Source organism: Cotesia glomerata, linkage group LG2 (genome assembly GCF_020080835.1).
Source record: "Cotesia glomerata isolate CgM1 linkage group LG2, MPM_Cglom_v2.3, whole genome shotgun sequence".
NCBI classification, from domain to species: domain Eukaryota; kingdom Metazoa; phylum Arthropoda; class Insecta; order Hymenoptera; family Braconidae; genus Cotesia; species Cotesia glomerata.
In genome coordinates, this window is record NC_058159.1 from 18,483,449 (window position 1) to 18,509,655 (window position 26,207).

The window sequence follows — 26,207 nt, forward strand, 5'->3', positions numbered from 1 at the left end:
GATTGATTTTTCGCGGAGTTACAGCTATTTGTTTATAAGCGCTTGAGCGGAACCGCGCGTTTTTTCATTAAAAAATTAATATCTCGTAAACTATTGGTCATAGAGACATCGGGTTTAGCCCATTTTATTCCTTATTTAATTCTCTAAATTTCATACGCAGCATATCTCGACTACTTTTGCGTAGTTTCCGAGATATTTTAATTTGAAGCTACTTGCAAAATGGCTATTTTTTAAACAATTGATTTTCCGCGATTTTTTTTTGTAAACATATTTAACGTATTTAACGTATTTTAAAAAAAAAAAATTGCAATTTACTCCATTTGCATTGGAAGTCGTAAACAAACGGCCTAATATTTCCCTGCCGACTGGACTATAGTAATGGGTGCTATGGACAAAAAATGTCCGTATCGTCATGCTTTGAAATTCAAAAATGAACCAGCCGGGATGTGTTGCGCGTCAGGCAAGGTACAACTACCTGTAATTGAAACACCACCGGAACCATTGAACGGTTTGCTTATCGGCACAGATCCAGATTCTAACGTGTTCCTGAAGTCCATTCGAACATTCAACTCATGCTTTCAAATGACATCGTTCGGAGCAACAGAAATAGTTCAAAATACTAATGCAAATGGTCAACAATACAATTCTACATTTAAAATCAGAGGCCAAGTTTATCATAAAATAGGCTCATTGCTGCCAATGCCAAACGAACCACATAAATTTTTACAAATCTACTTTATGAGCGGCGAGAACTCCGGAAGCGCACTAGCCAATCGGGTGGATGCACGTTGTGGCTACAATAACCTTGATTCATTCTTTGCTAGACGCATCGTCAGCGAGCTGGATGCTCTATTGAATGAGCATAATGAATTGTTGAAAATATTCAAATCCTACATGCACAAATTAGAAAGCGATAATCACGCTATTGTTATTAATCCTGATAAAACACCAGCTGGAGAACACATTCGTAGATTCAATGCACCTGTTGCTGACGACGTTGCTGGAATCATGGTTGGCGATCGTACAGGTGCACGAGAAATTGTGATTCGTAGGAGAAATAATAATCTTCAGTTCATTGCTGATACACACCGTTCATAGGACGCTCTCCAATATCCGCTAATCTTCTGGAAGGGACAAGTCGGATATAGCATAAATATTAAACAACGAGATCCCGTATCAGGTACTTCATTTATTATGAATTTGATTATTACATTTTTAACAAAACAATTAAATTATTAAACGCAATTAACTTAAATTAATATTTATGAATATATTATTACAGGAGCCGAAACAAACAAGAACGTTAGCTCGAAAGATTATCGATTATACTACGATTTCGAGAGCTTTGTCAACAATTCATGGTCGACATGTACGCGAAGATTGAGGATCTTTGCATTATCATTGCCAACTTACCACTCAGTCATTTCGGTAAGAATTCGCCAAATCGAGGTGCAACTGATTTAATGAACACTGAAATGAATCGTGAAATGCAGTACAACACTGTAGAAACTTCGGCGATTGTTACTCGCAATGTCCCACTAATGAATGAGGAATAAAGAACCATTTACGACCGTATTATGCTCGCAGTTTCAGCAGGAGAAGGTGGGTTCTTCTTTTTAGATGCACCAGGTGGAACTGGCAAGACATTCCTTATTTCGCTAATTCTCGCCAAAATACGATCCAATAATGGCATCGCATTGGCCGTTGCATCATCGGGCATTGCGGCAACTTTATTGGATGGAGGCAGAACAGCTCATTCAGTATTTAAGCTACCACTAAATATTCAAAATAACCCTGACGCAGTGTGCAACATAAATAAACAATCGTCCATAGCCACAGTGCTGAAACAGTGTAAAATTATCATCTGGGATGAATGTACCATGGCACACAAACATTCGCTTGAGGCGTTGAACAGGACATTGAAAGATATTAAAAACAACGACAAACTATTTGGTGGCACTCTGTTAGTCCTTTCAGGTGACTTCAGACAAACACTTCCCGTCATTCCACGTTCAATATACGCTGATAAAATCAACGCCTGCTTAAAATCATCGACATTGTGGCCTAATGTTGAAATAGTACAGCTGAAAGTAAATATGCGCGTTCAAATGCTTCAAGATCCATCCGCTGAAACATTCTCAAAACAACTCTTAGATATCGGCGATGGAAAAGTCACTATAGCTGAAACTGGATACATAAAATTAGCGAATGATTTCTGCACAATCATTGATTCGCAAGATGCTCTCATTGAACAAATATTTCCCGATGTACACACGAATTACATAAATCTCGAGTGGCTTGCAGAAAGAGCAATGTTGGCTGCAAAAAATGTGGACGTTGACATTTTAAATCTGAAGATACAACAGTTATTGCCAGGGGACTTGGTATCATATAAATCTATTGATACAGTTTGTATCTATTGATAATTTTTTTTTTGTTCAATCAAATAAATATGATGCTTTTAAGGAATTTTTTCGCAATAAATCAAAAAATAAACAATTTTATTCTATTATTATGTTCACATTCATTTTATTAATAAGTTTTGCTTAAAAAATTGCTTATCTATCTATATTAAATGTTTATGATTGAAGTGATTTTTTATAACAATTTGGAAAACGTTGTCGATGGCCCCGAATAACCTGCAATAAATACTGCAACTGTTCTTCATCTTTAGTTAGGCAGCAGTTATATTCTTCAATTAATGCAACACCCCGTTCAGCAACGTCGTTCGTTACTTTCAAAGTTTTGAAAAATTCCAGACATGTTTTGTAGCTGTCATCATTGGGCCATGTAGAAATATCTTCTTCTATGAAATCAGAGGGTAAATCAAATTTTTTAAATAGCTCTAATAAGTTTTTCGAAACAAAGTCGCTTAAATCGTTATCTAATAACGATTTTAAATTTACATCCTCTACATAATATCGCTGCTCCATTAATGTAGAGCCCTCTCGAGTGTTAATGGCATAAAGCATTTTCTTTTTAATATAGATCGGAACATTGTCATCAAATAATGAGATTGTGGCCAACTCGTCATTTAAATACCACAAATGTTCCTTCATCTTTCTGCAAGCTTCTTGTGACACCACCGAGTCAATTTTTTTATTCAAAATCAAATTTTTTATCAACTCTAGATCTTTGTAAGGTGCTAGAATAGCAGATGTTGCCGTGTACCAAGCTTCAATGTAAAATAAAATTACGAAGATACACACTTGACGTAAACTTTTTATTTCACGAGGGGAAAGATGAAATTGATCCCGAAAAATAAACATTTTCAAACTATAGATGTCTTTTGACATCCATCGCGCATGATGCATAGCACCAGGACGTTTGAAAGTCTACGTATCGGTTGGACAACTACCAAGAAAAACTAAAGATAATAACAAAAGCTCCCGGTAATCATCTCGAGGCTGAGACGTCTAAAAAACCAAATTAATAAACATAAGTTAAAAGTATTAGTTTTGATTGTATCAAAGAAATATAATGAACAATTTTTACCTGTAAGCAATCATTAATGAAATTAATAATTTTCATCTTATCTTCATTTAAAGCGCTTGCCACAGTTTCATCCTCTATTCCACTTTTATATTTGGTTTGATCAATGTCATCCCATCCTTTTTTAAAACGAAGGAAAATCGGCACGTTAGGACCAGATGTAGTGGTCCAAAAAACTTCAAAAACTTCTCGTAAAACAATTTCCAATACATGATGACGACAAGGAAGCCACACCAATTTTCTCCCCAATGCTTTTTCAATTTGAACACATGTACTTTTATAAACGCCTACAACAAGAACAGATAAAAATATATAAAAATATAAGATCTTGATTTTAAGGCGAGAGAAGAGCATACCTACGCTCACGCTGAAGTCATGCAGTAGAAATCAAATATAATAATGACATAAGTACTTGTAATTATTAAATAAAGTTTACCTGTGTTGACAGCTGCAGTATCGAAATAAATTGCTTTTACGTAAGGAGCAATGTTCCATTGATTCAACGTCGAAATAACAGCTAAAGCTTGTTGATAAGCAGTTCCACTATCAGCTCTAGGGACTCCAAGAAGCTGATCAACTCCAGAGACAGAAAGTAGAACTGCTAAACGGTCAACAGACTGTGAATCAGCTATATCGGGCAAAATTTTACCGTCCCAGTGGACAACATAACGATCATCAGAACGGAATTCTTCTTTCAAATCTTGCGCAATGTTTGATCTATGTTTGATGCGCGCTCGATAAATTGTACCGTAGCTTAAATTAAGAGTAGAAAGATCGATTCCTACACTCTTAAAAGCAGCAGCTAAAATAAAAGTAGCATTCCTATTGCATTCCACGCGAAGCGCGTGAGGTTGTGCTTTATACTCGACTCGTCAAGGTCAAGCAATTTTGTGATCTTTAAATGTCTCTATCACAACCATATTACACTTATACAATAATATAAGTAGATGTACACGGAGAAAACACTTAAATTAAACCATCTTTTACTTTCTAAAATCATTTCATGTTGCTATTTTGAAAAAAAAAAAACGTTTTGAAAAAAATTTTACGTGGACGTCCGGATATCACCCCATTTTGGATGTACCAATGATTACTCCCGAACAAATTGATATTTCAAGACCGGACCTTTTTATTAGTTTACGAATGCGATGAACTGGGTCCGCATTTTATATCAGTAGCCTAGTTTACGTATTTTTTTTTTAAATTGAATTTTTATTAAAATTTATTACGATATAACCGTACAAAGACAAACGAATTTTTCTTATTTGTCACGTGAAAACTATGGCGCCACTTGATAAAGCTAGATTTTTTTAGACTGCGTGCGCATATAACAAGAAAAAAGGGCGCTGATATTAAAAAAAAAAAAAATACTCTGTAAGAAATTACTTAATTATAATTTTCTTTTTTTTATCAGTTACACAATTTATTTTTTCTTAAAAAATGAATGAGCGTTATGAGGCGTGCACTTTTGGATTTTCCAAACTTTATTTGTTACTTTTGCTCGATCTAGTGCTGCACATAATTCAGGTGTCATCACATCAATTTTGTTTGGTTGACACTGTTGACTTAGCTGATTTTCAAAGTCTGATACAACATTTGATGTCTGACTAGATGTTGTTGCTGATAAACCAGATAGTAATACTGCGGATTTTTGGGTAACAAAAATCATATGAACAGCAGGTTCATCTGCATCTAAATAGCAAAAGTTGTTTATATAAAACAGATAGTTATAGTTGATTGAGAAAGTATACTGATAGAAGGATTTCTTAGCATTTAAGATGATTTCTTTGCATTTAAAAAATTATTTCTTAAACATCGTTTCTTAGCATTTAAAAAATATTTCTCAGTATTTATATTTCTTAGTATTTAAGAAATAATTCTTAAATACTAAGAAATATTTTTTAAATACAAAGAAATGATGTTTAAGAAATGATTTCTTAAATACAAAGAAATCTTTTTAAACACTAAGAAATTCTTCTATCAATGTAAATATAAATTGTAATATAAACTTACCAGCTGAATCTACAACCATTATATCTTGATTTTGATCTTCTTGTTGTGTTACAGTGTTATTATCAATAAATCCGAATCGATTTTTTTATCTTTGCCCGGCCAAGAACAACTTTTTCTCTTCATAAATGTATTTATCGACGTTCAGTTTGGCGATATCAAATAAATTTTTCAATTTTTGAGAAAAATTTGATTCTTTCTTCTTTTGTGCTACTGATTTTTTGCGCTAACAATTCCTCTGTATCTTTTTTACTTCATCTAATAAATTTGAAAGTTTTTTTCGCGCAAATTGCTCGCCACACGTTGGAATACCAGCTTCGGACCACTTTTCTTGAACTTTCGTTATTGTCAAATTGATACTGTGTTTATGTTGAAATTTTAAAACTTTTTTCTGGTAGAGAAATACCGACATAACCTCTACCAAACTAGGAAGTTTGCGTCCACTAAAATTTTCAATTGTATCACTCACAATACGACTCAAGTAATCCATGGTCAACTTGAAATTAAGCTTAAATAATTTTTTAAATTAATATCATGTAATAGATAATAATAACTGCAAATAACTCTGACTTTGTTAAAATAAAAATGCTAAGGACAAAAATTTTTGGTTCAGTATGCTTATCATAATAATAACATAGCTCTGAAGCTCTGAGCCTCATCTATTGGAAAATAATTTTTTTATTGACAGAGCAAGAAAATAATAGTGTTTATCGACTGAAAATTTAAAAGAACAAATTGGCCATTTGTATCTGAAATTACAAAAATTTTTTTAAAGATATTTATTTATTTATTTTCCATCTTATAGCAATGGAATAAATACTGTTATTATTATTATTAGAGATAGATAGTTATTATTATTATTCTAAGCCGAATACTTCCGATCCAAATTCTTAAAGAATGACTAATTTTTGATTATTACTTCTTCACCATAATATTTTATCGGTATGAGGTCTCATACCATCAGAGAAAATTTAGGTGAAATTCACAATTAAAATTTGTTTATCGACAATTATTGTTAGAGAAAGATGTAATTTTTACTCAGTGTAACTTTTTCAGTAACTGAAAAAATAATTCAGACAGCCCAGACCAGGACTCGAACCTGGATCTTTTGGTTACGCGCCAAATGCTCTACCAGTTAAGCTATCTGAAACACTGTCCGTAACTACCTTCCAGTTACCTATTTAAATTAGGTGACTGAATGGTAGTTACGGACAATGTCTCGGATAGCTTAACTGGTAGAGCCTTTGGCGCGTAACCCAACGATCCGGGTTCGAGTCCCGGTCTGGGCTGTCTGAATTATTTTTTCGGTTACCGAAAAATTCCTACTGAGTAAGGTCCCCCCTCCCCCCTTTATCCTTTATTTCCCCAGTTCCCAAATTTGTCTTTAATGACAAATTTAGATATAAATTATGGCTACATAGGGTGAAATTAAAGGGTGAAAATTCAAAATTTGGCCGGAAGTGCCCAAACTAAGCTTCTGTTAAAAAATTCTATGAAAATCAAATACATCGTCTCACTCCAAAATATCTCAGGAAATGCCCAAACGCAGCTCCTGTTAAAAGCGGAACTCAAAATTCCAATTTTAAAAGGTTCTCCACGGGAGTTATATTTTGGCACACCCTAGTATATATATATATATATATATATATATATATATATATATATACTAGCTGTTACCCGCCCGCTCCGCTGGGCACTTAGCATTGTATTTAGAATTTAATAGAATAGTATTTTTAGATCTAGACTTGAAATTAAATTCGAGTATTGTTTTGACTTGCACAGATTCCAAATTCCATCGGATTAGCCTGTACCTTTTATCCATGTGATTATTCTAGCAAATACTCATTAGAACTTTCAATGTGCAATCACTATAACATTCTCGTGGCTTTCTTCCAAAAATGAATAATAATTAACATAAAGAAAAAAATTTGAAATAAGCATTGAAAGTTTCAGTTAAAGTAATCGCAGGTCACATAAGTGAAGTTGAAATCGGCCCAGCTTAAAGTGCGACGAATTTTGCTGTTATCTATGATTCTATTAAATTTTATATCTGTAGGAACAGTATTTGAAGAATGTAAATTTTTTTACAACTATTACTCCCGCACTCCTATGTTGGGGAGGAATTTTGTAAGATCCCGAGAAAAAATATTTATATATAATTATATACATTTATATATAAATTGGTTATATATGATTATTTATGAAAAATGGCCAAATATAAGCATATCTAATTATATATAAATTATATATAACAATATTTAATTATATATTTATTACATCTAATTAATTATTGTGTTAATTTTATGGATAGAATATTTAATATGGTCCTACGCAATTCTGTGTAACCAATTAAAATGCAAAAAAAAAATATCTAGATATAATTTTATAGCTATAACACCAACGGTCACCCATCCAACTATTAACCCTGCTCAATGCTGCTTAACTTTGATGATCTCCGTGCGTCTTGAAGTGTCTGTCTGCTGTGCTGCTGTCTTAGATGATAATGATTCTATGATCTACATAATGTATCATATGAGTTTATCATAAATGGAATATAAAAATTGATTTTAATATATATTTGGATATAATATAACACTTATTTAAATAATAAAATAAATAATGATTTTACTATTAGGTAGTAGCAGAGCAGACCAAAACATCTCATAGGAAATGTGACAAATTTTGTATTTCAGAATTATTTAAACGTAATTATAAACATCATTTTACACTTTTTGTGATTACCAAAAAAAAATTTTTATGTCTGTTAATTATATATAAGCATATATAATTATATATACTTATATATAATTATACATGGGACTATATAATTATATATGGGACTATATACAATCTTGCATTGCTGTATATTGCTCCATATATAGTCATATATAATTATATATGATTATATATAACCTCATATACAATTCCATATATAATCATGTATGATTATATATAATTACCTATGATCATATATAATTGTATATAATTATATATATGATTCCATATATAATCATATATGATTATATACAATTATATATAATTATATAGGAACATTTTTTCTCGGGATCCTATTTGAGATGATTTCTACATTATAAATAAACGGTTCCAACAAAACTTTGAGTCCATAGAAACTATTGTTTGAAAATGAGAGATTTTCATTGTTCACGCCCCCGCAATCCCTTTTGGGGTTAGAATTCGATAAATTCCATTCTCAGCTGAACTTGACATTATAAACGAAAATTCTTACTAAATTTGGAGTTTGTAGAAATTACAGTTTAGAAATTAAAATTTTAGATTTTAACACCCACCCCCGCAATCCCTATCAAAAGTAGAATTTTTTGAAATCCGTTTTGAGATGATCTCCTCATGACAAATAAAAGATTCCTACCAAATTTACAGCTTTTAGAAGCTATGTTTTGGAACTTAAGATTTTTGTTGTTAACACCCAGCCCCGCAGTCCTTGTTGGAGGTGGTTTCTCGTAAAATCCGCTCGTAGATTATTTCTATGTCACATATAGAAGGTTCCTACCAAATTTGGAGTCTGTAAGAGCTATGTATTACAAACGGGAATTTTCCATTGTGAACGCCCCCACAATCTTTTTTAGGGTGGGATATAGTGAAATTCGTTCAGGAATTATTTCTACATCACATATAGAAGATTCCTACCAAATTTAGAGCATATAGGTCATATAGCTTGGAAATTTAAAATTTTCATTGTTAACACCCACCCCCGAAATCCATATTGGGAATAGGTTGTCATAAAATCCGCTCTTAGATCATTGATACCTCACATATAGCAGACTCTTACTAAATTTGGAGCATATAGGAGCTACACCTTAGAAATTCAAAATTTTCATTGTTAACACTCACCCCCGCAACCTTCTGTGGGGGTAAGATATCGTAAAATTCGTTCATAAATTATTTTTACATCTCTTACAGAAGATTCCTACCAAATTTGGAGTTGATAGGAGCTATAGTTTAAAAACGGGAATTTTTCATTGTTAACGCCCCCGCAAACCCCTTTGGGGGAGGAATTTCTCAAAATCCGTTCTTAGCTGACCTCTACATGGTGAAAGTAATATTCCTACTAAATTTCAAGTCTCTAGGTCTTATAGTTCCAGAGATATCGTGATGAGTGAGTATATACACTGAAAAAAAAATTTTTTTCCACCGAGAATACTAAATTTTTTACTCGAGTTTTCTTGATTTAAAAAAACTGGTATTCTTAACCTTAAAATACCACGTTTTATTATAAGGCTAGTTTTTTTACAGTGAGAAAACTGTATTCTTATAGTTGAAAAACTTTCGTATTTTAATCATAAGAATACTAATTTTTTACCCATAAGGAAACATTTCCTTGGAGAGAATATAGTATATTACACATCTAGGGTAGTAAAATAAGAAATGTCTCAGATCACATGTAATTGTTGTCCGAGGCGAAGCCGAGGTCAATAAACATGTGATCTGAGGCTTTCTTATTTACTGCCCGTGGTGTGTATACTATTTTTCTCCTCGACGAAGGCGGAAAGCGGCATTTTCGTTTTGCGCAACGGGAGGAAAATTGACGCTTTCCGCCCGGAGGTGAGAAAAAACTTTTTTTTCAGTGTACGTGGAAATCTTATATATATATATATATGCATATATATATATATATACTGCTGTATATATATATATATATATATATATATCCACAGATTCGGTAGATGCTGGCGCCAAGTTCCGTTCAAATTCGTTGTAAATGGAGCGCCAGACTACCGAGTGTGTTTACTGTAAGCAGAACGGTATTTCGAGGTTGCAAAATTTTATTTAATTCTACGGTACTTCTTGTTCCTAAATTTCATATTATAACAGTAATTCATACTTTATTTTACTGATATCAATTAATTATATTCAATTATAACAATTAATATACTTGAAATTATTAAATTTTATCAGCACAAACTATAGCAAGCTCAAAAATTTCGATCCTGACTTTTTTTCGATGTAAAAAGTGACATGCCACAGACTAAATAATTCGAGAATGCATGGTAATCCTCCAATAGATGGGAAACTACAGTTAAAAAAATGCATTTCACAGCTTGCATCTACAGCCGTCAGGGTGCGTTGGAATTATTTTTACATAAACAGTAGCTTCAAGGGGATAGTTTGCTATAAAAAATGCAACCAACGCGAGATTTAAGTTGGTACCATTGGAAATTTCTATTATAATTACAAAAAATAGTAAAATCCGAACAAAAACATTTTCACTGTAAAAAAAAAATCGCGCCAAGTCCACGTTCATAAGAATATTAAGAAAAAAAAATTTTTTTTCGTTACAAAAAGATATAAAATAAAACAATTAAAAAATTCAAGTAACCGATATGATTGTATATGATTTTCGGAAATTAAAAAAATTTTGTTGTAAATTTAAAAATTAAAAAAAAAATTTGGAACGTACTTGGTGTGCGTCATTGTGTATTTCAATTTTTTTAAAGTCCTAGTAAATAGATTTTACGAATTTCATTAAAAGTAAAATATTTTGCAACCACGCACACTAAATACGTTCCAAATTTTTTTTTTTTATTTTTAAATTTACAACAAAATTTTTTTAATTTCCGAAAATCATATACAATCATATCGGTTACTTGGATTTTTTAATTTTTTTATTTTATATCTTTTGGTAACGAAAAAAAATTTTTTTTTTCTTAATAATCTTATGAACGTGGACTTGGCGCGATTTTTTTTTTTTTACAGTGAAACTGTTTTTGTTCGGATATATGATTTAACGCGCCATGTCAGCAGGATTGCGTCCACATTTCTCAACCGATCGTCATGAAATTTTGTGAGCTCATTCTGTGGATCAATACCAAGATCAAGTTCGAAGATGAGCAAAATCGGCCGGTTAGTTGACGAGTTATGGGTGTTTGAAAATTTTTTTGTTATTTTCAAGAAAATTAAAATTCTGTCAATTTTATGGAAATAATTTTCAAATCGTGGAAGATAACTCAAATCTTTAAAATTTATCTTAAATTTTACGTAATTACCTTTAATTTATGCTATTATTCGTCTAATTTTGATCATTTTTTGAATTCATTCTGCTACTTCAAAAATTTGAAAAAATTTTCCAATACATGTAGGGAAAGGGGGGGGGGGCAAAGTGGGCCCCTTAAAGAAAAAATGGTCATATCCGTACTTTTTTTTACTCTTTGCACTACTTTATAGCCCCTTGTTTGTAATTCAACATTGATAAGCTGTGTCGATTAAAATAAAAAACTCTAGAATGTGGGGCAAAGTGGGCCCCCTCTAAAAATTTTATCATAAACATTTTTTTCGCACATTTTGAAAGCTTTGAGTTATGATTTTTTTCAGACGAGTAAAATTTTCGCGCATGAGCAATAAGATGCCTTTTTCGACTAATTTTTTCTTGATCCCATCACGAAAATTTGTTCGAAACATCCTAAAAAAAATTCTCTGAAAATTTGAGCCTTCGAATATTACTATGAAGAGCTCGATCAAGGTGTGAAAAGATTTTCTATTAAATATAAGAGTAAAACTCGAGTTGTTTCCTTAAATTTTCACAGCTCAGCAGCATTTCATAGCATTATTTCAATCAAAGAGGGGTTATTTTACTTAGAATTGAATTGAATGCTCCACAAAACTGCCCATCGTAACTCACACTCGCGAGGGAGTATGGACCACCAAATCCAATTTTTTCATAAAATTTACGTTTTTCTGTCTTTTTATTGCCACTGAGAAGAGCTACACGGTGAGAAATTTCCATTATTTTTTATTCTGCATGGATTTTACATATTACAATGGTGCATATTACTAGTGAACCTTATTGACTCAGAATAAAATTTTACAATGGCCCATAGTAATTTCCGAAACAAATGAAATCAGACATAGTAAATGGTAGAAATTGAAATGTACCATAGTAAAATGAAATATGCAATAATTTAAATTTCCGAATGTACTATAGCAAAAAAAATAAGAAAACGTTTGTAAAAAATAAAAATTTTAGAGTAAAAAATGTTTTAGCAATCAAAAAATCTCAAACCAAACAAGATTTTTTTTGTTTGCAATAATTTTTAAAAATATTTTTGAAAATATAGTTTTTTATTTTTTTCATTTTAACAATGAACGTAGGATTTATTTTGGCAGTTAATTTTATTATGAATAATTATAAACACAATATATAATTTTTAAATTATTTTTATTATTATTAGAAGTGTCGGTTGCAGGTTAACCATCAAATGTTTGTTTTCATTTTAATTTTTCACGGTAGAATTATTAAATATTTTATTATTTATGAATCTTACAAATTTTCATTAACTATTCATGTGTTGATGGATTTATAAACTAATATTTATTTAAAACTTAATGTTTATTGCAATTTTCATAACACCGTTAACCACTACTGATAGCGTCTGTAGACTTATGTTGACAAATCAAAGCAGCACGAAAAAATGAAAGAGCGCGCGTCGCGACTGACGCGCATACGTTTACTATGGAACATTTGAAAATTTCATAGTCACAATTTTAAATTTAAACCGAGTACACGTGACTAAATGTGAAACTTTTTTTAAAATTTTTATTGTCGACTGAGCAACAGAAATTTTACTATGGAACTATAATGAAAAGTTTTAAGCACACTAACAGTTTTTGTTCTGTCAGTTTACGAAAATTTTTTATATATGTTTATGTAACAGTTGCATGGTCAAATTTACTATGGTCCCTAGTAAATATTGATTGGTACAATATGATATTCTTAAATTTTTATGGTAATATTTTGAATTGAGTCATTAAGGTTCAGTCTTATTATGTATGCATAGTAAATTTCTACAGAAATTTCTCACCGTGTACGAAAAACATTTGAATGACTAAATTATAGTAAATTTGATTTTCTACAAAAAAGATCCCGAGCAATAAATTGCTAACATCAATATTTCAGGAGATATTAACGTCTTAAATTTTTGTAGTTTTAAATTTTTATCTACGATCACTTTCAAACAAAACTGTTGTTCTTTCATTATATATCATTACGTCTTTAACAAATTACTTCTTTTAAAAAATTAGGAGAATTACAGAAAATAGGGGTATTTTATTTGTCAAATTGATCACTGTTGAACTCGATCCTTTTTGATTTGGCTGAAAAATTTTTGTCTTTTCCTACACTACCAAAAAATGTTTTTATGATTTTTTTAAATTTTTTTACCCAACCCAAGAAAGAATGAATTTAACAATAATCCGCTTTTTCATTCTCAAATAGCCATCACTTTTTTAAAAATTGGTCTTCCGGAAACGTATCATATAGAAAATTTTTGTTTTCAAATGTATTTTCCAAAAAAAAAAAAAAAAAAAAATACCAAAAATTTTCAAAGGATAACTTTCAGCGAAATTATAGACTTAAAAAAACATTTAATAAAATCGTTCCATCAATAATGTGCTAATTTTTAATAAGAAAAAGCATGTAGCTTCACTGCGAATGAACCTATTAATTTATTTCTTTTCTTTTAGTGTTTGTTTCTTATTACCCTTTACGAAAAAGCAATATGGCAAAATTTGACGAACCGTTCTTTTTATTTCTTTCTCTTACTTTTTAGAATCAATGACAATTTTTTCGACAAAAACCACTTTTAATCATTATCAAAAGTATAAATGATTTATTATTCACCTTTTTCATAAAAAATTTCAGGGGGCCCACTTTGCCCCCAAAATTTCGAGTCCTAAATTTTAGGGGGGTCCTCTTTACCCCCCCCCCTTCCCCTATTTCAAGCCTTTATCTTCAAATAATTTTTTAGCCGTAAAAAATAGCTTAAATCTATTAAATGAATGTTAAAGTTTACATAATTGTCTTCAGATTCATGCAGCTTTTACTTGCCTACTTTTGATAATTTTTTTTCTTTGGTAGCTCGGAAAATTTAGAAAAATATTCTAGTATTTTGTCTTTAAATTACATATTATTTCAATATTCATCCAAGAAATTTACCTATCCATATCGGTGTGGCTGAATGGCGTTTTTTAATTTTTTATTTTTTTTCCTCAAAAAAAACTTCAATTAATGTTACAATTATTCCCGCCAATCCCAGAGTGGGCCGATTTTTTTGTCTATTGTTTTTATTTAATTGAAAAAAAATTGTCTAATTTTCAAAAATAAAATTTTTTTTTTTTCAAAAACTTTATTGATATAATAAAATAAATGCAATTCAACGATTTTAAGGTCTTATATTCTCAATTTATAGGCTTAAGCTACGATTATACTAACTAGGATTAATGATTAATACAGTTAACATTCAATGATTTTAAAAATAATGCATAAAATTATTTATTAATTTCCTCTTGGGCGTATAAAGATTTTATAAATTCTGTATTTATTCGAGTTTAAAAATTTTTTAATATATAAACAACCATTTTTATCCAGAATTATTCAGTGTAGTTGTTGAGTTCCTGGAATCGGTTTCGTTATCAGAAATAGATCATTTAAATCATTTACTGCTGTATTATAATCTTCTTCTGGAAAAAACTTAACTATGATATTTGGCAAGTTATTCGGTGCAGAAGCTCATTCGAGGAGTCCATCAGGTGTCGTTATTTGTTTATCAACCGCGAGTTGGAGACTTGTTCTTGCTGCAAGTCGTTTGATAATGCCACCAATCCCATCACACGGATATTTGCCATGGGCAGTCACAATTAAATGCCATTCAGCAGGAATATCGAAATCATCTTCATGACAATATAAATTTACAACGTTTTTGAATTGTTGACGAGTCCCATCAGAAAAATAATAAATCTTGTTACAAGGTTCAGAAAGACTTTTCACATAATCAATTATTATTTTGATGAAAACATGAACAGCAGCCCCGCATGAAAAAACTATATATGGCTGAACATATATGGAAAGTTATATGGGGAATATGTGATCATATATAGCGGCAAAATTATATATATGAAATAATAAATGTTTTGTTAATATAATGAAGATATATTTGATTCAATCAACAATATAAGTTCAAATATATTAGTGCCGTATATTACTTAGTATATGTTATAAAATATACTATTATTATATAAAAATTACTTATATAGAAAACTATATAATAGATAAATATTTTTCGTAAAATATATGTTGAGATAGATTATTACTGTATACTTTCATTTATAAAATTTCAATTATATGGCAATATATATTATTTTATTATAAAATACCATACATATTACCAGATATTTATGATATGTCGAAATAGGTCAAAACGGAAAGATTAATAAAAAAAAAAAAAAAGTTAATAGTTTGTCGTATATCTTAAGTTTCAAGAGCAACTTGATCAATCGAGTTTACGGTCGAAGAAAATCTGAATTTCAGTAAATTAGTAACACATCACGAAATATTTTATTTTTTTTTATAACTTTTTTTCAGAGAATTATTTGGCCTCAGCATTCTATTGTAATTTTGGTACCAATGCCAATATTAAAATTATATTGAACATATAATTTAAAGTATATTTTAAATTATACTGAAAAATACATTGTTCTTATACTATTTATAATATAGTGTTGATTATAATATGTACGATATATTTAATAATATATAGCTGAAAATATAATTGAAATATATGTTATGAGTATAACATCAATACATAATACTACATATATCATTATTGTATATATGAAACGGCAAAATTTTGCATATGGGTCCTTATATAATCACATATATTTTTATATATGTAAAATATAATTTTTTGTATATAATGACGGATATATAGCTTTTTCATGCGGGGCGACATCATGATTATTACAATCTGAAATAATTACTAAACTTTTGTGTTCAAGTTTGTCATTTACTTTATAATAAATAACGACCAGAAAAACTGTTACCTGGTTATTATTCCAGTGAAAACCAGATACCGCGTTTTGTACTACAAACGCATAATTCTCTGCAAAATCGAATATAATGAGAAATTCCTTTGGTTTTAATGTTTCTTTCAATGTTTTCAAAAATTTGTCTTGTTCTTTCCCTCGCGGTTTTTGAAATACCGTAAATTTTCAGTATTAATGCGTTTACCATAAATTAACCGTTATAATTCTGAAATAATACGGTATTTCTGTGGTTATTTTGGCCAGTTTTTTTACTATAGTTATACAGCATTTCTACCGTAATTTTGCAGCAAAAAAAAAATTTAAGCTATCGAAAAATAGTAGTAAAGCAGCATATTTTTGGTATTTTGCCGGTAATAGAAAGTAGGGATCTTCTTTTCCGGTTTTTTGCTGCAATAGTGCCGCAGACATACAGTAAATATGCGGTACATTTACGGTTTAAATGCTGTTAATATACCGTAATTTTTCTATTGTATTGCCGTAAATATTCTGAATTTATTTCGTAGTTTTTTCGTAATAATTCGACAAAAAAACTGGCTAAAATAACTGAAGTATTACGGTAAAAATACAGCATTTATATCGTATAAATACCGAATCTTTACGGTATTTCCAAAACCGTGAGGGTTAGCAATGAATGAGTGAGGTAGAAGAATTTTTAATTCACTACAAAAGGTTTCAACAAATTCTTCTGTACGCTTCATAAAAGTTTCTAAACTACTTCTCGGTTTTGATATCCAATACTTATGAATAATATTCTCGATTTCTTGGTTCTTAAAACATTTCGGTAAAATGTTACTCAACTCATCTACCCCTGGACAGTTTTTACATGTACCTAAATAACATTGAACCGATGGATTCATGACTCGAGTCTCACATATAATCATGCTCAAGCAATCACTGTAGTGTTTCATGGCCTTTTCTGTATCAAAACATACTAGCGTATAGCATCTGGGAAACTGACTAATATACCCTACACTGTAAAAAAAGCGATGTTAAAATGGACTCATTTTAACACCGCTATGTAACACCTGTGTATTAACACCGGTGTAGCGGTGCTCTTTTGCGGTGTTAAAAATCCGGTGTAATATCGGTGTAACCGGTGTAATACCGGTGTAACAGGAGAATAAATTTACACCGTATCGGAGGATAAATATTACATGATCCATAAAACACAATTAATATTCAATACTTATCAAAATGAGACAAGTAACATTTATTTAAGAATTTTTAATTTATAAAATTACGCAGAAATCGATTTAATTAATGTTATACAACAAGTTAAATAGTATTTACAATATTAAATGTTTAGGAACAATATAATAATCATTTTTATCGCAACCATGATGTTTCTCACAATATAATGGATGTTTTAAACATGACAAATCTACAGCTGTGCAAAAATAAATTATCTCTATGAAAATCATTTAAAAAACGTTCAAATTGTCGTAAAATTGTTCTAAAAATGTTTCAAATTTGTTGTAAAAACATTCTAAAACTGTCCAAGAAATGTTCCAAAATTGTCTCAAAAATATCCGAAAAATGTCTCAAAAGTATTCAAAATTTGTTCTTAAATAGTTAAAAAAATGTTTTAAGATTATTCAAAAAAGGTTCCACATAAGATTTAAGGACAGAATTTCAACTAAATTGCTTCAAATAAATTGCATTGATTCTAAAATTATCTTAGAAGTATTCCGAAAATCTTAAAAAAAATACTTAAAAGTTATGAAATAATTACTAAAATCCACTATTTTAGAGTTTCCGATTATCTATATGATGTCCTAAGATTGTCCTTTAATAATGATGTTAAAGTAACACGGATTGAAAATTTACACCGCGAGAATATCGCACCACTATTTCACACTACACGGCCGTGTAAAGTGCTCTGGATCCATTTTTACATCGAAATTTTTTTTAGTGTATTTATTTTAATCAAAAATTTTTATCTATTTAATATTTTATTATTTTAAACTTTCTAAATTAAATATTAACTTTTTTTGATTATTTATCTTTAATTATTAAACATAAAAAGTTTAATTATAAAAATTATGTTAGTTAGAATATTATCAACGCCGGAAAATTTATAACACCGATTTAACACCGAAAAAAAATATTTACACCACGACCGGTGTTACTGCTACACCGATTTCGGTGTTGAATTTAACACCGGAATTTTTAACACCGTACACGGAAAGAAAATTGTACGAAAAATTACAATGCAAACATCGTAATTTTTAGCATTCGCTCTGTGCGCGACTTCAGCGCCATGGCACGTTTGAACTACAGGGGGCTATTGTAATATATTTATTATGTATTGAATGGCTGTCAGAAATAATAATATCGAATGATAAATAAAAAAATGTTTTTTTAATTAAAGGAAATATTTATAATAAATATTTGTTAATGTAAAGTGTTCTTGTGCATTAAAAAGTGAAATGTAAGTATATTTAATACCGAAAAAGTATCATAGAAGTTAGCACACATAAAGATAGGTTAACTGAAATCAGACTGAATTCAAATAAAAAGAAAATAGAGAAAAATTATAAGAAAACTTGAATAAACATTTAATTATTTTTTTTTATAAGTAAATTTAGATTAAACGAAATTACCAAAATATTTTATTGTTTCAAAATTCTACAAATTAAAAGTGCTGATTGTTTTAGAGTACAAAAAAAATAGATTATGTTTGCTAACTAAAATTAACATATTACAATTCAATAATAAAGCTGGGAAAAATTTTTAATCGATTAAATTTATCATTTTTATTTTTAGATTTGGATTTAAAATGGAAACCATAATAAAAACGGGATTTCAATCAATAACCCACGAAATTCAGTTCCAGCCACAGACATTGGTAAAAGGAAAAAAGCTGGTTCTTGCTGAACATGTCCGAGAGGTAGAAGAGTTTCGCTAGAATAACGAAAGCTATTTAACTTGACTAGTTAACTTGACTTTAAAGCTAGTTAACTTGACACTCTTGATCAACTCTCAAATGAGTTACTGTCGGCGGATCTTCAGTAATCATTTCTTGCAATTCATTAACTTCAGGCTCAGGATTGAGTGCTGAAGATGCATTTTTGTTCTTCCGGCGGTCCATTAAGCGCTTAAACCTGAAAAATTTATTACACAAAAGTTCATATTATTTGATTGCTGATAATCACAAATTTTAATAGCGACAGTATTTATTTATAAAATAATATCTAAAATTTATAGTAATACTCTTCTTTTTAGTTTTTAAATTATGTTAATTTCAATATATTATTACTCACCTATTCGTGACCATTAACTCATTAACTTTTTGAGATTAATAAACGGTAGGAAATTTAGTAGGAATGTAGCTGGGACTCGATTCTATGTCAGACTTTTGGCCTCCAATAAAATGATCACTACAAATATAATCATGTGCCTTTGGAGTCCACAATGAGCCATCAATACTGCAAGGAAAATTGAAAATTTTTAATATTTAATATTTAAAATTTATGATCATTGGTATGGATAATCTTTTAGTTTAATATAATAAGTAGCAAAGAGTAAATGAATCTTAAATAATAAATGAAAAGTTTATAATAAAAAAATTCAATCTTATTTTTTAATATATAATTAATAATTATTAATTATGCTAAATTTATAAATATTTAAAAAAAATTTTTTTTTAATTAATAATAATATTTCCTAGCATTTTCTAAACTTACTATTTTTTTAAGTTTTACTCCTTTCAAGATTTTTATTATTACCGATAGTAAGGTTATGATTCTACTTACTTTTGTCTCCTCAGCGGCTATCCATTTTTTCCTTTGATTTATTTTCCAACTTGCTGTTGGAAATTTATAAAAATGACAAGCACTTTTTCTACCTGTATTCTTACAACTAACAACACAACAACTTTTGTGACTCATTTTATGTTATATTATTTAAATAAATTTAAAATAACAATTCACTTGTATATTTAGCTAACTCGAAACATAAAAACAGCCCCCCGTAGTATCGGATATAGCCACGGGTAGCGCTGACGGTAAATCAGTTTCTCCCCACCATGGCTTCGCACTGAGCGAATAGGACATTGCAGTGCCGGGCCAGAACTCAAACATCGTAATTTATACGATGCAACATCGTAAATTTCTATCACTCAAATTAAAAAGAAGTTGAGGTCACCGAAAAAATAATTCTGTATCATTCAGGAATCGAACCCGGTGTCCTCTCCGCCTCAAATCCAAGGTTTATCCCCTCACGCTATCGGAGGGAATATTTAAAGTTTCTGTTCAGTCACATAATAAGACCCTCGATACAGTAGTTGGTCATCTTTCGGTGGTGGCGTCGCAAACTACTAGACTCTGTCTCTCTTTTATTAAAACATATAGTATGCGTCCTTATTCACTTGCTCTTACGGAAAAAAAATTTACTAAATAACATCGTAATTTTCAATAATTCAAATTGTATTCTGTAGACGGCAGCATCGTTAAAATGGAGATACTGAAAGTCTAGTCCTGGATTACGATGTTACTATAGTAATTTTTCATAGGATATTTTTTCCGTGTACACTGCATGGACTCACACCGGTTTTTTTTACAGTGTAGTAGCCAGACTTTCTCAGCAAAATGCTGACTATAGTAAGTCTATACTACCTATAGGTAAGTCTATAATAAATTATCATAAATTATTGGTAACATACCATAAGATCCGAGGCCAGTATATCCGCGACACTGTGTTGGTTTACTGTCGAATAAACACACACAAAATCCATGATAAAAAGGAACAACACGGTAACAAGCTTATGTGTTGGCGTATTTTTAGATAAACACAAACAAATCGCGGATATAATGACTTTGGATATTGTGACGTAGAACCATCATCATATAAATTATCGATCTAATTGATATATTAAAATTTGAATCTTATAGTCATTACAGTCATAGCTTAAGCCTATAAATTGAAAGTAATTTTCAATTTTCTTAGCGGGAAGTTAAGAATTAGTCAATTTTTTTGGCATACCCCAATATATATGTTTATTCCAATTTTATTTTTTTTTTTTAATATTTCTAAATCACTGTTTTCAATTATTTTTTTTACTTCAAAATTTGATCACAATTATTAGATTTTATTTCGCATATCAGCTACGAGTTATTTTTTTCTGTTTCTGAAACAACTGATAAAATTTATTTATTTTGATCTTTGTTTTGATATCATCAACTACTGTGAGTTTTTGTCATACGAATGATAGAAGAATTTCTCTAATGTAAAAAAATATTTATTACTAGTTAACAAATTTTTATTGACATACATTATTAACAAACATTTACTAACAGTTAATAAATCGTTTTGGAATATGAATATATTACGTTTCGTTTATGATACGATGTAAAAATTATTAATATCTTTTTTAAGAAAATCATCAATATACCTGATCCAATGGAATTATTTATTGAAGCTATATGTATTTGAATGTAACGATTATGTTTTTATAGGAGTAAAACTATAAATTTAACAGTTTCTTCTATAATTTTGTCAGAACTTTTTTTCCCTTGAATCATCTAATGTTAAAATTGCATTTATTGGCAGTTAAAGTATAATATTATGTATTAAAAGTATTAACAAATACTTTTATCAGTGTAAAATATTTATTTTCCAATCAGGATAATTACTATTGAATAACTATTCATAAAAAATTAATTTTTTCTCTGTGCTAAAAAATACTAAGCCAATAATATGTATGCTAAAATGTTCACATGAAAATACACTTCGAGCAAATGTTATTGAAAACAATAATAAAGTGTAATATGTTTAGTCTGCGACGTATTTATTTTCCAAAATACTCTGCTGCAATATACTAAACTTTAACGATTTAAGCAACATAATCATTTGATTACTTCAGGAAGTCGAGACTTTATACTTACTTATAAATAATTAAATATATCTATACGGAAAAAAAATATTTAAAACATATATTTATAAAATATGGAAAAATAAATGTACACAATCACAGTTTTAAAAAATACAATCGTGATATAGTAGTTATGCAGAATAAGAATAAACATTATTTATCTCACAAAAAGGAATATAACGAAAAAGCTTCAAAAGTATTGAAATAAAATCTGCTGAAACAAAATCTCGTTCGATAATTGTGTATATTTTAAAGATCCTGAAACATAACAGTAAATTGATTAAAAAAAAACTCTTGCTCATAAATTGGGATTTCGAATCTACCAATCTAGTAAAATTCAGTTGTTAATTTATTTGAGAAATATCTTCAAATACTTGTCTTTTTTTTCAACTAATTTTTGAAATATTTCAATATCATGTTAAATACTACCAGCCCGGTTGAAATAGGTTTGTTGGCGGGAACAAAAAAATTATTTTTAAGGCAAAAGTCGTACGATATATAGTTCATACAATTTGCACTCTTTCTCACTATATAGTGTGATCAATTGAATTTAAATTTTAATGTAATTATATTTTAATATTCTAAATAATTAGTACAAAAACTAAAAACTTCTTGCTACTGTTCCCACAGCTCGTCAATTATATCTTTAAAAAAATCCTTACTATAGTTTGTGAGAGTAAGAGAGATTTTACTTCGAATAATTATTAAAAAAGTTTTGCTGATGTCAAAGATTACTTTGCTTTTTAAATCATAAACTTTACTATAATACTGAATATAGATTGTGTTTACTAATTCTTCAGTTTAATTCAACTATGATCTTCATTTCTACACGAATAATAAAAAGTTTGGAAAATCCAAAACTGCACGCCTTGTAGCGGTCATTTAATTTTTACAAAAAAAAAAAACTTTTTTAATGCATATTTATTAGTGTTATATGAATTGAACAAAAAATTTATTTTTAAATATTTCGCGCTATTGTCCGCTCAAAAGAAATAAATCGGTACTACGTATGCGTTGTAAACAAACCTTATTTAAATAGATATAGATATACAAAAGATTAGTGTATTCTAGTTTATTATTATAATTATTATTAAACTACATTAAATTAGGCCGTGGTTTTCGAAAGGGCTTATTTATTTAATTATTTATTTACTGATCATGGAGATAATTCTCCTTTTGACCACAAATCCAAATAATTACAAAATTACAAAATTGTTGAAAATACATAGGTAGTAAGAAACTGATATAATAATAACAATAATAATAAAACTATAAACAAAGTAATATTAGTGCAAAAGTAGCAAGTAATCACAGACATTTTCTTCGCATTCAAAATCAAAATCAGGTTTACAATCAAGTGCTTAAATCATACTGACTCTTTTCTAACTCTAACAAATACAAATAACATTTATGACGGAAGTTATCTAGAGTCTCAGCTGATGTAATAACAACTGGTAGATTATTCCAAAAATTACAACCAGTAATAATGAAAAATTTATAATAAGCTGCTGTACGCGCAAAAGGCACCTGCAGTGAATTTGTTTGACCTAATTCCCTACGACCTGAAGCACTAGTTTTGTGTAATAACTGGTCACCGATAATGCTGAAGCATATGAAAAAAAAATTGACTCGATTAGTTGTGTTTTTTGGGAGTTATCGTGACCATATACAGACAAATGGACGTCCTGGGAAAATTTTTAACTTCCCGCTAAGAAAATTGAAAATTTTCAAAAATCGGGAAGTTATTGGTTTTACCCCGTTTTTCGAAAATCGAGTTCTCATCAGATCTTGACGTTTTGAGGCCCTAGGAAGCCTCCCTGAATGTTTTCGCGATGATGTCAGTATGTCTGTATGTGTGTGTGTGTGTGTGTGTGTGTGTGTGTGTGTGTGTGTGTTTTTTTTTTTTTTTAGGGGGGGGAATCCTTTTTACGGATTCTAGGCATAGCTGTTTGGCCTGGATATGTGGCGACTCGACGCAGCGTCATACTAACTCGACACTAACGCCCCTACCCACTAAACCCTAAACCCCTTTTCCTTCTTTCCTCTAATCCCTCATGGAAACCGCCGTCAGGCATTACTTCGTGAGTGTGTGTGTGTGTGTGTGTGTGTGTGTGTGTGTGTGTGTGTGTGTGTGTGTGTGTGTGACCCTCTTATAATTTTTGAACGGCTTGACCGATTTCATCGCGGTTGACGCCATTCGAAAGGGCTCGACCAAACTTAGATTTTGAATAACATTTAGACCGATTTGAACCGGTAGATTTTGATAAATCTCAAAAAAACTACAAAAAAAATTTTTTTTGAAATGTGGTTTTTTTGGAATTACTTTTAAATGACTTCACCGATCAATTCCAAAATCAAGTCAGCTCTTAAGATCAAAAAACCACGTCGATCACCGCAAGCCCAGTCAAAATCGGTTGATTCGTTCGTGAGTTATCGTTGTCGAAAGAAAACCGAAAAAAGTGTTTTTTCGGAATTACTTCGAAATTCCTGGCTCGATCGATTTAAACTTGAAGATTCTTCAAAAACTGCGTCGAATGCTGCCAACCGCGTGAAAATCGGTTTATTTATTCAAAAATTATTGCCGTTTGAAAATTCAAAAAATTGTTTTATTAAACTGCTATTAGAGTTTTGAGCCCGAAGAGCTCAAAATGACACAAAAATCATATAATATCACGTAATGTGTAATTTTGAGCGCTTAAGTACAAAATGAGCGGGAAATTGCAGGGGCCCGACTAGAAATTTCAGTGAGGCAGTGATTTGGCGCAAGTAAGGCATGCCGAATTCCAAACTTGCAGTAAGTGAGGCATCCAAACCAGGCCGAAGTTTGGGATGTAACGCAGTTGTGAAGCTCAGCCTAACTTGGCTTCCTGATTAGGTTGCAGTTTGGAAACCAAATTCGCAACGAAGAATCAAAATCTAATTCTTTCTTGATTTTTAGCTTTTTTATTATCAAGCGAAAATTAATAATAACAAATGCTTATTTTTTTATCTTCTTTTACTATTTCAAGTATAAATATTAAATTTAGGACTAAATTTTTTAAATATTTCATGAATAAAAAAAAACGAATTCTTTGTTGCTTTTATTTAATATTATTTTTATTATTTAATTTTATTTTTTCTGTCATTTTTTTTTTTGTTTTTTGGAGCGTTTTTTAATGTGAAGAGGTTTTTTTGATTGGTAGATTTGATAAGTCAAGGGGGAAGGAGATGATGGAGGAGTTAGATACACTAATCACACATAACACTTAACTTTAGTTCACATTCGCCTTAATAGTAATTATAATTAGTAATTATTAATTATTAAAAATCGTACATGTCGAACGCGAGACTCGAACACGGTACCCGACGCACGAGGGCCCTATACCATACCGCGACGCTACGCCGATGATGAGCGACCTCTTACTTCAAGATACTTATAAGCTTTCGGCTTGCCAAACTTAAAATTAATTGGGGCCATCTATGGTAAGACGAAGTTTGGCGAATGTTTGGAATGCCTAACTTGCAGGAAATTATAAAATCCAAAGGTCTACGGAAGTTCGGTTTGCCAAACTTGAAAGTAATTGGGGCCATATATGGTAAGACGAAGTTTGGCGAATGTTTGGAATACCTAACTTGCAGGAAATTATAAAATCCAAAGGCTTACGAAAGTTCGGTTTACCAAACTTAAAGGTAATTAGGGACATTTATGGCAAGCCAAACTTCGGCAAATCTTTGGTTATCGTTACTTCCAGCTAGTCACGCATTCCAAAGGTTCGCCGAAGTTCGGCTTGCCATATAGATGTCCCAAATTACATGCAAATTTGGCATGCCAATCTTCGTTTTGCCTAACGTGGATTTAAGAAGGCGTAAATTAGGCTTGCCTAAGTTAGGCAAGCCAAACTTGCCCCTCACTAATTCTTCGGCATTCCTCACTACAATTTCTAGTCGGGGGTGGCCTTCAAGGTCTAAATAAAATATATGTCTTTTGAAAGAATTGAAT

The 26,207-nt window shown here is 30.4% G+C and overlaps 1 protein-coding gene and 1 long non-coding RNA gene across 2 annotated transcripts in view; one reads left to right on the top strand and one right to left on the bottom strand.

Moving 5' to 3' along the window:
• Positions 1–26,207, bottom strand: part of LOC123260200 (single-minded homolog 2-like) — a gene marked incomplete in the record, with an annotated part of 186,593 nt that overhangs the window by 157,363 nt on the left and 3,023 nt on the right.
• LOC123260201 lies at positions 18,596–19,210 on the top strand. The gene is made up of 2 exons (XR_006508415.1): positions 18,596–18,787; positions 19,123–19,210. It is a non-coding gene; the product is annotated as an uncharacterized LOC123260201 (long non-coding RNA).